The sequence below is a fragment of the Euprymna scolopes genome, chromosome 41, assembly GCF_053919585.1.
Source record: "Euprymna scolopes isolate OS-2025 chromosome 41, ASM5391958v1, whole genome shotgun sequence".
Lineage (NCBI taxonomy): Eukaryota > Metazoa > Mollusca > Cephalopoda > Sepiida > Sepiolidae > Euprymna > Euprymna scolopes.
The window spans coordinates 39,224,187-39,239,265 of record NC_136522.1 but is presented as its reverse complement, the minus strand read 5'-3'; the positions used below and the strand labels follow the sequence as shown (position 1 = coordinate 39,239,265).

Genomic DNA, 15,079 nt, shown 5'->3' with positions numbered 1-15,079 from the left:
CAACTTTTCCTTTCAGCTGGTTTGCTAGGATGGTCGAATTCATTTTACTGATATCGATAATTTACAGAAATTCCTTATTTGATATAGAAATTCTCGTCTGCTACTCGATCGACATTGAGTTGCAACTAAGCTATGTTTCGTTAGCCAACAAAAAATATCGTAAAATTTAATGTAATAACAACTTCTTTGAAAAAAATTCTTTTTCTTTTTTTTTTTTTTTTTTTTCTTAACATTTCCCTTGTGGGTGGGGGGTTAATTCGATGATTGTTGAAAAAATTATTATTTAGTAGAAGCACAAAAACACTTTGAGCGTTACAACAACAACAACAACAACAACAACGACGACGACGACGAAAGAAAGAAAGAAAGATTACTTTAACTTTGACATGAACTGAAGCCATCCCCCAAATTATTTTGCTCGTTTCTTTCTTTTTACTACTTTTCTATTTACGGAATCAACCCAATCTTGTATATTAAGCAAGGTATTAGCAGTTTTCTTTTTTCATTTACTGACCATATTTTTGTTATATTTATGTTAAGGTATTTTCTATTTACATCTGTTTATTACTGGCTGTTTGCTTAAATTATTTATAAATAATTTAAGCAAGCAGTATTAAGAAATATTATAATTTAAGCAGTATTAAGAAATATTAAATACTAAAAGGAAATAAACATATTTTCATTTTTCAAGGTAAGTTTTTGGTTATTTTTGATCATTTGCATTTGTATTTTTCCGGTTTGTTTTGTTTTGTTTTGTTTTTTTTTTCATTAGTCTGCGTCTGTTACAACTCGCTCGGCTGACACCGATAATTGCCTGTATCGCCCGATCAATGCTTGACGGGAATTCACGAGAATTCGGGTCAAATTATGCAAGAGTACCTCATTTTTTTCCTTAACATTTTCCTTGTGGCTGCCAGCTGGGTGGCTGGGTAGTTAATTCGATGATTGTTAAAAAATTGTATTATTTAGTAGAAGCATAAGAACACTTTGAACGTTATAACAAAAAACAAGCATAGATTACTTTAACTTTGACATGAATTGTAGCCCCCCCCCCCAATAAATTATTTTGTTCGTTTCTTTCTTTTTACTACTTTTCTATTTACGGAATCAACCCAATCTTGTAAGGTATTAGCAGTTGTTTTTTTTGCATTTATTGACCATATTTTTGTTATATTTATGTTAAGATATTTTCTATTTACATCTGTTTATTACTGACTGTTTGCTTGAATTATTTATAGATTTAAGAAATAATATTTTTTAATTTTGAACTTTTGTATTTAATATTTTTTTTTACATTTTTTAACTGTTTTTTAAATGACGTTTTTAATGAAAAAATTATCGTAAAATTTCAAGCAATAACAACTTCTTAAAAAATCCGTGTTTTCATTTTTTTCTATCAACTGAAAAGTAGTTTTAAGAAAATAATTTTCATCTGCTTGGTATTTTTAAAAAAATAAAAAAAATATTTGTGTACAGTAAGAAATAATTTGTTATAGTTATGGTCAGCCAATATTCTGTGAGACATTTATTAATAGTTTTCTTGTGGGTTGAGGGTTAATTCGATGACTGTTAAATTTTTTATTATTTAGTAAAAGCAGAACAACATTCTGAACGTTATAACAACAACAAAAAAAAAAAAACAGGCATAGATTACTTTAGAATTGTAGCCCCCCCCCCTAAATAAAATTACTTTGTCCCTTTCTTTCTTTTTACTATTTTTCTATTTACAGACTCAACACAATCTTGTGTACTAAGCAAGGTATTACCAGAAAAATAACTGCTAACGGGTCCAGACCATCACCCGGGCAACGCCGGGTCGATATGCTAGTATATATATATATATATATATATATATATATATATATATATATATATATATATATATATATATCTGTTTATATTTCTAATACATTATTTTAATTTTATTCTCATTTCCCTTATACGCCTTACTTATTAGGCGTATAAGGGAAATGAGAATAAAATTAAAATAATGTATTAGAAATATAAACAGATATACAACTTTTAACACTGCAGCCACCACTTTCCCTAAACCGTCTGCTGACCGACTTTTAAACTCCTTTTGACATATCTACATTTGTCACCCTTTCCACCCCAATCTTTCCCCCTCTCTCTCTCTCTCCTTCTGTTTCTCTATCTCTATTAGCGTCCGTCTCGGAACAGGAAAATAAATATTCTTAATATATATTTCTTTAGACTTTTTATTTTTTATTTTTTCTAATGTTCTGTTTAATTACTTCTCATTTGTTTATTTATTTTTCATGATTTTTAATTGATTTAATTCACTGGCGTAGCTAGGAGGGGGGGAGGGGCGCCCCGGGCGGCACACCTGAGGGGGCGGCATTTTGAGAGAGTAAAAATAGAAAGTAGAAAGAATAAATAAAAATAAACAAAAGTTAACAAAAAATATGAAATTTTATATCAAAAAGGTTGTAAAAAATCGGAATTTTGGGGGGTATCGGAATCAGAAAAAATGTGTCCCTATTTTCTGAGCGTCAGGGGGGTGCGGCATGGGGGCGGCATTTTGAGATGGTCAAAGGGGAAAATCGAAAAAAATTCTAACAAAAAATCTGAAATTTTATATCGAAAAGGTTGTAAAAAATGGGAACTTTTGTAGTTATTGGAATCGCAAAAAGGTGTCCCTATTTTGCGAGCGGCACATGTCAGGGGGCGGCATTTTGAGAGAGTAAAAATAGAAAGTAGAAAAAAAATATATAAAAGCTAACAAAAAATCTGAAATTTTATACCGAAAGTTTGTAAAAATCTGAAGTATTGGAGGTATCGGAATCGGAAAAATGTGTCCCTATTTTACGATTCCAAAACCGATTCTTTTAAATTTTTAATTTAATTTTTCATTATTGGTACTAATTATAAATATTTATTATTTTTAAATTATCACTAAAACTAAAATGAGAATAACCTCAAAATCGATGTAAATTTATTTTATTTGTAAAACAATTTTTTTAAATTGCATAAATTCTCTATGTAACCTTTCAAAGAAAGCAGTTGCTTTACATGTTCTGAAAAATGTTGAAAAATTAAACAGCAACAGTCTTTGCAGCCCGCGGCGATCGTAAGATTTGCCCCCCCCCCCGCATTTGATAATCTGTTAACCTTCAAAATTCCAAAAGCCCTCAAAATATTTATTTTCATGGAACTAAGCTATTAGTCCTAGATTTTCATCGTATTACAGTACTCGTCAAAGAAGACCAAAGATTTTTCAAAACAATTATATAATTTTCTTCGGATTAATGTTCACACAATTCCCTTCCGATTAATGTTTACATACTTATTATTATTGAAAAGAAATTGTTAAATTAAATTAACTGGCTACGTAATTGTATACGTAGCCAGTTAATTTAACAATTTCTTTTCAATAATAATTGAATATTATTATAATAATAATTGAAATTTCTTTTCAATAATAATATATGACTTGGGTGCCATGAGCTAGAATCGAAATCGAAACACAACTCTCCACCCTCATTCCCTAGCCTCTGAACCACTAATAAAATAAAGACTGGGTACGCAAATAAAAGAAACCAAATATTTTTTCAAAACAAAAACTTATAATTCAAATTATTAAAAAAATGTAAAATTAAATGAATTAGCTACACAAGCAAATATAATAATAAATTTAAATGAGAACATTTGAAAACCTGAAAATGTTATGAAATGATAAAATCATTTTTATTTACTTTTTTGTCGTTGTTGTTAAAGTCCGAATTTTCGCCAAATAACATGGAGGTATCAAGGAGAGAATAGTCCGATCTAGTTTTCTTTTCTTGTCTTCATAATGTTATTATTAAGAGGTCGAGCCCTCCGAAGAGAAAAAACGTCTTGTATCGGTGCTTTTTTAAATCCGTGTGTGTAATCGCTCGGTTTTCAGAAATTTGTTGTTGTTAATAACGTTTCAACTCTTTTAAAAATAGTTTTAATATATTTTAAATAAATGTATTTATGAATGGCAAATAAGGCTATAAATTTATTTTTTGTGAGAGAACTATCACAAGGCATCAAGTCGGTTGAAAATTTACAAACAGATTTTTCGCGCCTTTTTTTCCGGCAAAGTTATCAATGACTCTATCAAAATTCACTTTCTCGACAAGTTCCCTCTCTATTGAGAGGATTGCCAAGTCTGTAAGTCTTATCTAGCTCATTGCTGATCAAAGGTAGTTTTTTATGAGCTTCAGTTTTGAGAAAGAGCGCCCACAGCTAGCAACCGCTCTGGTGAGGAAAATTCTCAGCAAGATCACAATATTAGGGACGGAATCCCTAAGTTGGTATCTTTGTATAAAGTTCAAAAGTTCAAGAGGTCCATCGATTTTGTCTTTTTCTGAAGCTTTTACAACATACTGTAACCTCTTCCTTTCAGCAAAGAATTTCTCTTTTTCTATATCTTCGTCAAATCCACCAAGCTGACAATCATAATTATCATCAAGCAGATTTGACAGTATAAGAAAAGCGTATTTATTTGCAAGATTGTGAACTTGTTGAAATCTGCAAGATATTTCTTCAGTCAATCTGTCTATGACAGACAGCATTTCCCGTCTCAACTCAGTATCAAAACTCAGCGCTGCATCAGTCAATCCTTCACCATCCATTTGTTTCTTTTTGCGAATACGACGCTCCATGCTTATCCCCATTTCAGAACAGGGTGTTTTTGACTCGTCTATTGCAGTGTCCACTATCTTTTCTCTATTCTGAAGAAGGAAATCTTTCAACGCCGTCAGCCTGACAGAACTTTGTTGCAGATCCAGCACTTTTTTTGAAGATATTTCTGGGCATCATTGATTTCTGGGAGAATAGTTTTCCAAAGGTTCAGAAATAAAAGAAACGGAAACGATAGTACCGAGTTGAGAATTAAAGATGCATCTGACCTTGTGGTTGCATTTTCTCCTTCTTCTGTGAGCTGTTCCAGGGCAATGACTACTTCCAAAAAAATTTTTATCACATCTACAGCATCTGCTCGACTACTCCATCCAGTATCCACACCAACTGCCCCACTCTTTTGGTCTGAGCGAGCAGCCCACTTCTTCCTCCTCAAACGGGATGCTCTCGCTACTTCTTCTTTTCTTGCCTTTGGACTTTCCTCCTGGCCACTTTCATCGCTGCTGCATTGCAGATCCTGGCTCACCGTAAAATTAAGCTGAGAGTCCAGCAGCGAGAGCATGTTTATGGCCTCTTCCCAGTCGTCCGGCACATCATTCTTAAACACCTTATCCCGGTCGGTGGTTCTCAAAGTGGAGAAATCAGCAGAGGTGGAAGGTCTTAATCCCGTCACTAGGAGTTCTGTCCTCCTATGGGCAGGAGGGCTAACAGTTAAAGCCCTCTTCCTCTACCGATCCCACCGAGCTGGATTACCTCTCCCAGCTGGACTAAACCTACCACTGCCGGGGACAGCAGTGTCATTGATACTCCAGAAGCCGCCGCCTAGTCCAACGGACTCCTCTACAGTGACGGTGCGGGGGCCAGCACCGGGTCTAGTGCGGGGGGCAGATCCGACCGTACCTGATGGTCTCTCTACTGGGCCTGAACCAGTGAGCGTGTCAGGGACACGACCACCAGAACCCGGGCTAGGCAAAGGAGCGGAGCCCGGACCGCGTGGCGGTGGGGGTGAAACTTTTTCAGGGCCTGATCCGGCCCCCAGATTGGGCCGAAGCCCCCTCTGGGAACTGGACCCCAAGCTAGGCATTTGTGCACTGGAGCCTGGACCAGCTACCCTTTCCCTCTGCGTCTTCTCCCCGGCTCAGACCCGCCGATTTGGCCTGGCTGAGGATTCTGTTGGATGTGACTCCAACCACCTCAGACGCAGACCGGCCAGCTGCTTATGTCGAGCCCGTGAAGAGAGACAAACCTGAAAAAAATAGAAAGTGAAGGCAGTTAATGGCCTCAACAAGCAAGAAAAACAAAAGCTTTAACCAGACCAAAAGGGTCTGGTAGCTGGTCTTTGGATGTCGGGCACAGCCAAAGGGCAAATAGAAAAGAGAGGAGACCCGTCTTTTCTATTTAATTATTTATTTAAGAAGAAAAATCACAGATTTTACAAAATTTTAAAATTAAAATTATATAAAATAGTCAAGTAATTCTTTTTAAATGTGGCATGAGGACAAAAAGGGTGGGGGGCGGAAATGGGGGTCGGGGGTCGTCCACTTGTCTATTCCCTAGAACTAGTTGCATTCACCACAATACCGCATTCACTCTACGGGTTGGATCTACTTAAAGCCCCAGATGACAATATATACAAGCTTTTTTTTTTTTTTTATTAAATTAAAATATATAATGACTTTATTTACAATGCAACAAGGAAAAATGGAAATTATGATGCATATGATATATGCGGGTGATGGGCGGGGATAATGAGAGCCTTAAAACACCCCAAAATAAAGAAAAATAACAGTAATAAAAATAAATGAACCAAATAAAACGTTAAGCAATGAATGTGTTAATAAGGACCCTCCCTTACCTATTTAATTTTGAAATGCTTCCTGTTTTCCGGTATAAGCTGAAAACAAGGGAGCACTTCCTAAGAGGGAGTGGGCACAGCTACTGACAAAATAAAGGGGGGGGAATGGGGATATTCGGTGACCTCCAAGAAAAATAACATCGAGACGGGTTTGGACTAAAATAAATTAATCAGGACTGGGCTTCTTTGGAGGTATTCTAACACCTAAAATAAAGATCGGGGACATGGAGCTCATTTACACCAACTATCTAAGGGACTGATCCACTACGGGATTGTCTTGATCTGGTCTGGGGATTGCTTTTACGGTCGGCATGTGCCATGCCTAGGCAGGGAACACGTACTCAAGCCTGTTTTGTACGAACGCACATAAACTAGCGGTGTGAATCCACCTCCTACTAAACTGTGAGCGAGATAACCTCCTATTGCATCTGATTTTGATTTTCAGTTGGTGTTTAAAATACAAAATCAGATCCCGATGAGAAGGCGGCTCCCCCCCCCACGCCCTATCTCTATGTGTGAAACCTACACTACCAGTCTAGCTACGGCTAAGGTCGCTAGGAACACCATTCGTTCCTCCCTAGGCCACAAGGGATCTGCGTTATAGACAACGGATGTTAAATCCAGGATCGTCACCTGATCGGGGACGATGCGAGCCATGACCTCACCAACATACCCACAGAATTAACGGAGCTTGGAACAAACAAAAAATGCATGCTCTACAGTTTCCAAACTATCTTCCTACCAACTCTGAACAGTATGTCATTGAGGGGTAAAGCGGTTGTAACCAATCGCCAAGTCAGGGAAAATTCGGAATTATTAAGATATCCCCGGCCTGGAACCACATTCCATAGAGCGAACCTCCCCCTCCGACAGCTGCAGCCGCTCCCCAAGTGGGTCCTAAGCAGTCCACACTATTAAACCCCGATACAATGCCCTTCTAGGCCGTGCAAGGTCAAGGGACCCTGGAATCGCTCTAAGCGCATTTCGGCATTCATTGAGGAATTTTGACTGCCCCCTGGGTCTTCTTTGGCATTCAATTAAGTGGTTGGGGATAAGGTTGGGAAATGCTTCACCAACCGCAGGACCCCAATCAGAATCCTCAATCAGAGTTCTACCCAGGAATGCCAACCTTTCGGCGTTTTTTTGACTTGCCAGGTCAGGCATCCCCAGGCCCCCATCTTCAAGACGTTGAGTACAGACCTGTCTACGGACAAGCGGCCGTCGCTCATTCCACAACAATGAGAAGAGCGCACGCGTTAAGGCCGCCATTCCGACCGCAGGCAGAGGAAGTACAGCCAGTCGGTAAAGGATCAGCGGAAACACGTAAGTGGCACATGCCTCCGCTCTACCTTTAAGGGACAATCCCCTTCGAAGCCAAACCCTCACGGACGCTTCGACCTTGGTCTGTACCTCCGACCAGTTCTTATCTAGACAGAGACTGGGTCCAAACCAAATACCAAGGGTCCAGACCGGGCCATCCACCCAGACAAATGAGTTAGGCAGAGCATTCGAGCTCCGCCAAGCGGCCAACCTCAGGCCAACGGATTTGCTGAGATTGACTACAGCCTCTGTAACTTGTTCATAACGCTTGAGATCACCGTAATAATATCTACGACGCTCGAAATGAATATGGTGACATCATCGGCAAACGCAATAACCCTGGGTCACACACCGCCAGGAAGAGCAATACCGCGCAGGGCCGGTCCAGCCACCCAAGACCTCATGTTCCTAAGGAATGGTTCCAATGCGAGGACATATAACATGGGCGACAGCTGACACCCCTGTCGCACCAACCGAGAAACCGCGAACGGCGCCGAGCGACCCCCGTTGACCTGCACAACTGCCGTCGGCCGCGCATACAAAATGGAGATCCATCTGCAGCAGCTGGTCCCAAAGCCAGCAGTCTCTAGAACAGCCATCAGGAAACGATCAAACGCCTTGGACTGATCTAAATTGATCAGCGCGGCTTCAGTGTCGTCTTCTAGGTTTTCTAGGACTGTACGAATCAAATGCAAATTGTTTTGAATTGATCTCCCTAATTCTGATCCGGTCCAGCCAAGTCAGTGATAACAACCTGCAAACGATTCGCCACAACTCGGGCCAGGATTTTAATATCCGTATTCAACAACGTGATGGGCCTAAAATCATCCAACCCCCCAACATGTGTGTCCTTCTTCTTCAGAAGTGTGACCACGCATTTGGTAACCTGACTCCGGATAGATCCTGTGTCAAACCAGTGTTTAAACACACCCATCAGAATCGGGACAAACATACGCGACGACCTCAAGTATAGCTCGTAGGGCAGTCCATCGAGTCCTGGTGATCTAGTATAGGCGACCTGCTTCATAGCAGCTACGACCTCACACTCAGTAACCCAACCATCACAACTAGCCGTTCGAGCCGCCTCCAGGCGGGGCGAGCGAGCCAAATAGTTACCAAACTCCTGGACCCGGAGTCTGGACAGCTGTGCGAAACGATCTTCAAAGTGCACTCGAAACCGCTCGCAAATCTCCCAAGCCGACACTAAGACGTGTCCTTCCGGGCTCTGAATCTTACGAATGTAGTTATCCGATTTGCGCCCAAGCAAACAGACACGCTCTGATCTGTCCCCATTCACAACTGCGTTGGGCATCTTTTTAATTCTAGCCCTAACTACCTGGCCCTGATATCGCTCGCTAGCCAAACGACTCAGGTCCGCCTTAGCTAGGTCTATTTCTAGGGAATCCCCCCCTGCCACCGCCCGGGATAGTCTATCCTCTAGATGCTTCTCTGCCTTGGACCTATCTAGGGCGAGGCGTTGGCCATATTTGACAGAGAAGTCTCTAATACTAGATTTGGCGTTAACCACCACTTATTCCCGGTAACCGCCCCCACTAATCCCTTCTTAATATGTTCAGTTAGCCTTTCCCGGAAGTCATCTATCTCCAGTAAGGAGGTATTTAACTTCCAGTACCCGGCTAACTTGGGTTTCCTATCTAGATCTAATCTGGCCACAAGTAGTTTGTGGTCAGAGTGGCCTAACCAGTGGAACGTGGGACAAGATATGTATTCTATATTGCCTCGTCTAACTAACAACCGATCCAAGTAAGTACTTGAAACGGAAGGCCTGTTAGAGAGCCACGTCCACATCTCCCACCCCGGATGATCCACCCGATACCTGTCTACCAGATCGCATTTAGCCATCAGGTCCAACAGACTGGTTTCACACCCATCCGTCCCTTTACTCCCACCCACCTTATCTACCCTGGGATCAAGGATAGCATTCCAATCACCCACTTGTACTAACCGTTCCGAACCCCCGAGAAACACCTCCAACTGCCGGAAAAAGGAAACCCACTCCCGTACGCAATTGGGCGCATACACCACGACGACTCGAAACGCTCTATTTGCCGTGGCAATATCGGCCACGATCAGTCTACCATCAGTATCCGCGTGAACAACGCTAACCATTGTAGAAAGGGTGCGCCTAACTAACAAAGAAACCCCCCTACTTTGACTATCACCGTATCTGAAAAGACATCATAATGCCCCTCCAGCACCCGATGATCGTCAACAGAATTGTAGTGAGTCTCCTGTAACGCAGCCACATTTATGTTCATGGACATGAGGTCCCTCAGTACCCTAGCGGCTTTGCTTTGGCACCTCATGCCCCTTCCGATCAAGTTAGTGAGGCTAAAGGATGTGACCACTATACCTAAGCATCGACAACCACCGGCCTAAAGTCTTTTGTGCCAAGGACGCCGCAGGATTGGGCGAGGTTGCCTGAAAGCAAGTCGGACGTTACTCGTCCGTCTCGCGCAATACCCCCGACATCCAATGGAAAGGTTAACTTCAGGGCCCTATAAAAACAAGGGTGGACGTAAATAGGGACCCGTCCTTCACATCTGGGTGCCAGCTAGTTAAGAGAGTCATGCCCCTCTTCCACCAGTTTAATATTCAAGAACGCCCCCTTTGCCTCCCTAATCATATTCCACATGGCCTTTGTGCGACCAACTTTTGTGTGGTGCACAAAGGTCTTGACTAAGGGGGCGTTTTGGAAATTCTTGGGGGCGGTGACTCTTTTTTCCTCTATTTTGTCCATATTTCGGAGTGGCCTAAGTAGACCCCTATGACGCTGCGTGATATAACTATTAGCGTGAAGGGGGTCTACGCCGCATATCCGATCTCCTGGAAGATAGGGGAGCTTCTTCGTCTTGTCTCTCCGTATAGGAGAAGCAGAGGCAGGTCTTCTGTTGCAGGGTGTCTCCGGTCTCTCCCGGGACATAGATCTAGCGACCGCTTGGGGGGGAATCAAAAAGGAGTGGGGATTTTGGTTCAGCCAATGGGGTTTGCGTTGGGGTTTTAGGTGACTGAACCGTAGAGACAGTCTTCTCTACATTCATGGGGGATTGGGAACGGGACCCAGCCTCCTTGGTCTTTTTAGCTTTTTGCAGCGTCTTTTTGTTGTTTTTGCGGCCTTGGCACTCTGCTACAAAAGCCTCACTGCTGCCATCGTTCTTTTCTGCTGCTCCTTCGTCTTTCTCCTGCTCCCCGTTCGACTCAGATGAGGAGACCGGATTTTTCCTCTTTAGGCCGCTCACATCATCTATTTTTGTCTTACTGGTGGAAGAACATGTGGACGACCCTTTGGGAACTGGCCGACCTTGTACATCAGGGGGCTGCTCTCTTGTGGGAGGGGTCTTCACGGTCTTCCCTTTTTTTCCAACCATGGTGTTCTAGCCGTCAAGTGTTGTTGTTGTGCCCCCTCCGGCTGCCTTCTCAGGGGCTGCTAGTGTCACACCCTTTGGCTTTTCTGCTGCTGTCATTTGATTGACCCGCTTAGGGCACTCCCTCACCATGTGTCCTATTTGTTGGCAATGCCAACATTGCGGTTTCCGCCCCTCGACGATGACACTCATTGTCCAAGTGTCACTTCTGAGCAGGGCAGGGATTTTTCTAAAGCCCTTCTGGTCTCCACGCATTTTGATCGTATAGTCCCCCACCATAAGGCTACGGGGACCATGTGGCCGGAAGGACTGCTTCGACGTCCCCATACTGACTCATGATGGCTCCTAGTTGCATAGAGTCAAGGACTCAGGGTAGGCCTAAAATGCTAACTTTTGTTTGCCTCCTGCTCAGATATTCCGGCTTAAAGCGCAGATTTTTCCACGTCAAGTCGGACTTGGACAATTTAATTGCGTCATCGTCGGTCAGCAGCAGCAGGTCCCACATGGCATAGCTGCGACGACAAATGTACGTCGCAGGTATTTGGAGGTCCCCCAGCACCTCCACAATGATATCTTTCGAAACCCCTGTCAGGCCTTTTTTCTTCCAGTCCGTGGTTATTACGGACACTATCCTTTTGGATAATTTTTCAACTACGCCTGGCAGGAGTTTAATAATATTATTGGCAGTGTATTCCTCATATCTGGAGTTAAACAACTGCCGATAATCGTCTGGTGTCAGTTGGGACTGGGGACCACACTCATTCTCTGCTGCTGAGGGCGTTGGTGTTGGTGTTGTTGGCATCGGCGATTTCGGCGAGGGTGGTGTTCTCTGCCCCGGCAGATCGTTGAGCAGCTTGACTGCGTGTTGGTTCCCGGCAGTGTAGGCCAATCTGCCGGGCTCTCAGCCGGGGACGATTGTTTTGGGGTTGGTGTGACACCAACTGCCCCACTCTTTTGGTCTGGGACGGGATGCTCTCGCTACGTCTTCGTTTCTTGCTGTTTGACTCTCTTCCTGGCTGCTGTCATCACTGCTGCACTGCAGATCCCGGCTCACTGTGAAATTAAGCTGAAAATCCAGCAGCGAGAGCATGTTTATGGCCTCTATCCGGTCGTCCGGCACATCGTTCTTAAACGCCTGATCCAGCCCGGTGGTTCTCAAAGTTGAGAAATCGGCAGAGGTGGAAGGTCTTAATCCCGTCCCTAGGAGTTCTGTCCTCCTATGGGCGGGAGGGCTAACGGTTAAAGCCCTCTTCCTCTGCCGATCCCACCGAGCTGGATCACCTCTCCAGCTGGATTAAACCTACCACTGCCGGGGACAGCAGTGTCAGTAATACTCCAGGAGCCGCCTTCTAGTGCGACAGACTCCTCTACAGTGATGGTGCGGGGGGCTAGCACCGGGTCTACTGCGTGGGGCAGCACGACCGTACCTCTTTGTCTCTCTACTTGGCCTGAACCAGCGGGCATGTCAGGGACACGACCACCAGAACCCGGGCTGGGCAAAGGAGCGGAGCCCTGACCGTGTGGCGGTGGGGGTGAAACTTTTTCAGGGCCTGATCCGGCCCCCAGATTGGGCCGAAGCCCACTCTGGGAACTGGACCTCGGGCTAGGCATTTCTGCACTGGAGCCCGGACCAGCTACCCTCCCCCTCTGCGTCTTCTCCCTGGCTCAGACCGGCTGATTTGGCCTGGCTGAGGATTCTGTTGGATGTGGCTCCAACCACTCAGACGCAGACCGGCCAGCTGCTTAAGTCGAGCCCGGGGAGAGAGACAAACCTGAAAAAAATAGAAAAGTAAAAACAATTAATGGCCTCAACAGGAAGCGAGCAAAACAAGCAAGAAAAACAAAGCTTTAACCAGCCCAAAGGGGGCTGGTAGCTGGTCTTTAGATGTCGGGGACAGCCAAAGGTAAACCGAAAAGACAGGAGACCGGTCTTTTCAGTTTATTTAAATATCTATTTAGAAAGAAAAATTACAGACTTTACAAAATTTTAAAGTTAAAATTAAATAAAATATGCAACGAATCTTTTTAAATGTGGCATGAGGCCAAAATGGGTATAGGGGGAAGAATGGGGTTTGAGGGTCGTCCACTTGGTCTATTCCCTATAACTAGTTGCAGTCACCACAATACCTCATGCACTCTAGGGGTTGGATCTACTTAAAGCCCCAGACTCGTCTAGCTGTAAACACTATCAATAATTCCCCCCACTCTTTATCTGTGCCTTAACTCAAACAAAGCTTTTTTCTTAGAACTGCACGCCTGTGGAATCGTCTTCCGTTTTCCTGCTTTCCGGCTGACTACAATATGGTTGTCTTCAAGTCTAACGTAAATAAGTTCTTGATGAGCCGTTCCATATAAGTTATCAAATTTACAAAATTTTCATAACTAATGATTACTATATTGTCCAATTTCTTCTGTACACTCTTTAACCCTTATCCTTGAGTGGCCTCTTGGCCTTGATAATGTGGTGATGCCTATGTAAAAAAAAAAAAAAATGATATGAACAATTTTTTTTTTTTTTTTACAATGATTTTTTTTTTTTTTACAATGATTTTATTTACAATGAAGCAATGAAGGTGATGCGTATGATATATTCAGGTGATGGGCGGGGGTAATGATAGCCTTAAAAAGACCCCAAAATAAAGAAAAATAACAGTTATAAAAAACAAATGGACCAAATAAAACATTAAGCGATGAATGTGTCAATCAGGACCCTCCCTTACCTATTTAATTTTGAAATGCTCCCTGTTTTCCGGTATCAGCCGAAAACAAGGGAGCACTTCCTAAGAGGGAATGGGTACAACTACGGCCAAAATAAAGGGGGGGCATGGGGATATTCGGTGACCTCCAAGAAAGATACCATTGGGACGGGTTTGGACTAAAATAAATTAATCAGGACTGGGCTTCTTTGGACCTAACACCTAAAATAAAGATTGGGGACATGGAGCTCATTTACACCAACTAGCTAAGGGACTGATCCACTACGGGATTGTCTTGATCTGGTCTGGGGATTCCTTTTACGGTCGGCATGTGCCATACCTTAGCAGGGAACACGTACTCAACCCTGTTTCGCACAAACGCACATAAACTAGCAGTGTGAATCCACCTCCTACTAAACTGTGAGTGAGATAAGCTCCTTCTATCACATCTGATTTTGATTTTAAGTTGGTGTTTAAAATACAAAATCAGATCCCGATGAGAAGGTGGCTCCCCCCCACGCCCTATCTCTATGCGTGAAACCCACACTACCAGTCTAGCTATGGCCAAGGTCGCTAGGAACACCATTCGTTCCTCCCTAGGCCTAGACAACGGATGCTAAATCCAGGATCGTCACCTGATCGGGGACGATGCGAGCCGTGACCTCACCAACATACCCACAGAATTAACGGAGCTTGGAACAAGTATAAAAAGCATGCTCTACAGTTTCCAAACTATCTTCCTCGCACCGTGGACAAAAAGGACTAAACGTCCTATCAATTCTGACCAGTATGTCATTGAGGGGTAAAGCGTTTCTAACCAATAGCCAGGTCAGGGAAAATTCGGAATTGTTAAGATATCCCCGGACTGGCAACCAATTCCATAGAGAGCGAACCTCCCCCTCCGACAGCTTCAGCTGCTTCCAAAGCGGGTCCGAAGCGGTCCCCACCACTAACCCCGATACAATGCCCTTCTAGGCTGTGCAAGGTGAAGGGACCCTGGCATCGCCCTAAGCGCATTTCGGCATTCGTTGAGTAATTTTGACTGCCCTCTTGGACTTCTTTGGCATTCGATTAAGTGATAAGGTTGGGAAATGCTTCTAGACGCTTCTCTGCCTTGGCCCTATCTAGCACGAGGCGTTGGCCATATTTGACAGAGAAGTCTCTAATTCTAGATTTGGCATTTACCCACCATT

The 15,079-nt window shown here is 43.2% G+C and overlaps 1 long non-coding RNA gene across 1 annotated transcript in view; it reads left to right on the top strand.

The window, feature by feature from the left end:
- The first annotated feature begins 241 nt into the window (after window positions 1-241).
- The window catches only part of LOC145266712 (uncharacterized), a 378,054-nt gene continuing 363,216 nt past the window's right edge, over window positions 242-15,079 (top strand). The window contains exon 1 of the long non-coding RNA XR_013864775.1: window positions 242-482. This is a non-coding gene — a long non-coding RNA (uncharacterized LOC145266712). The remainder of the gene's footprint in view (window positions 483-15,079) is intronic.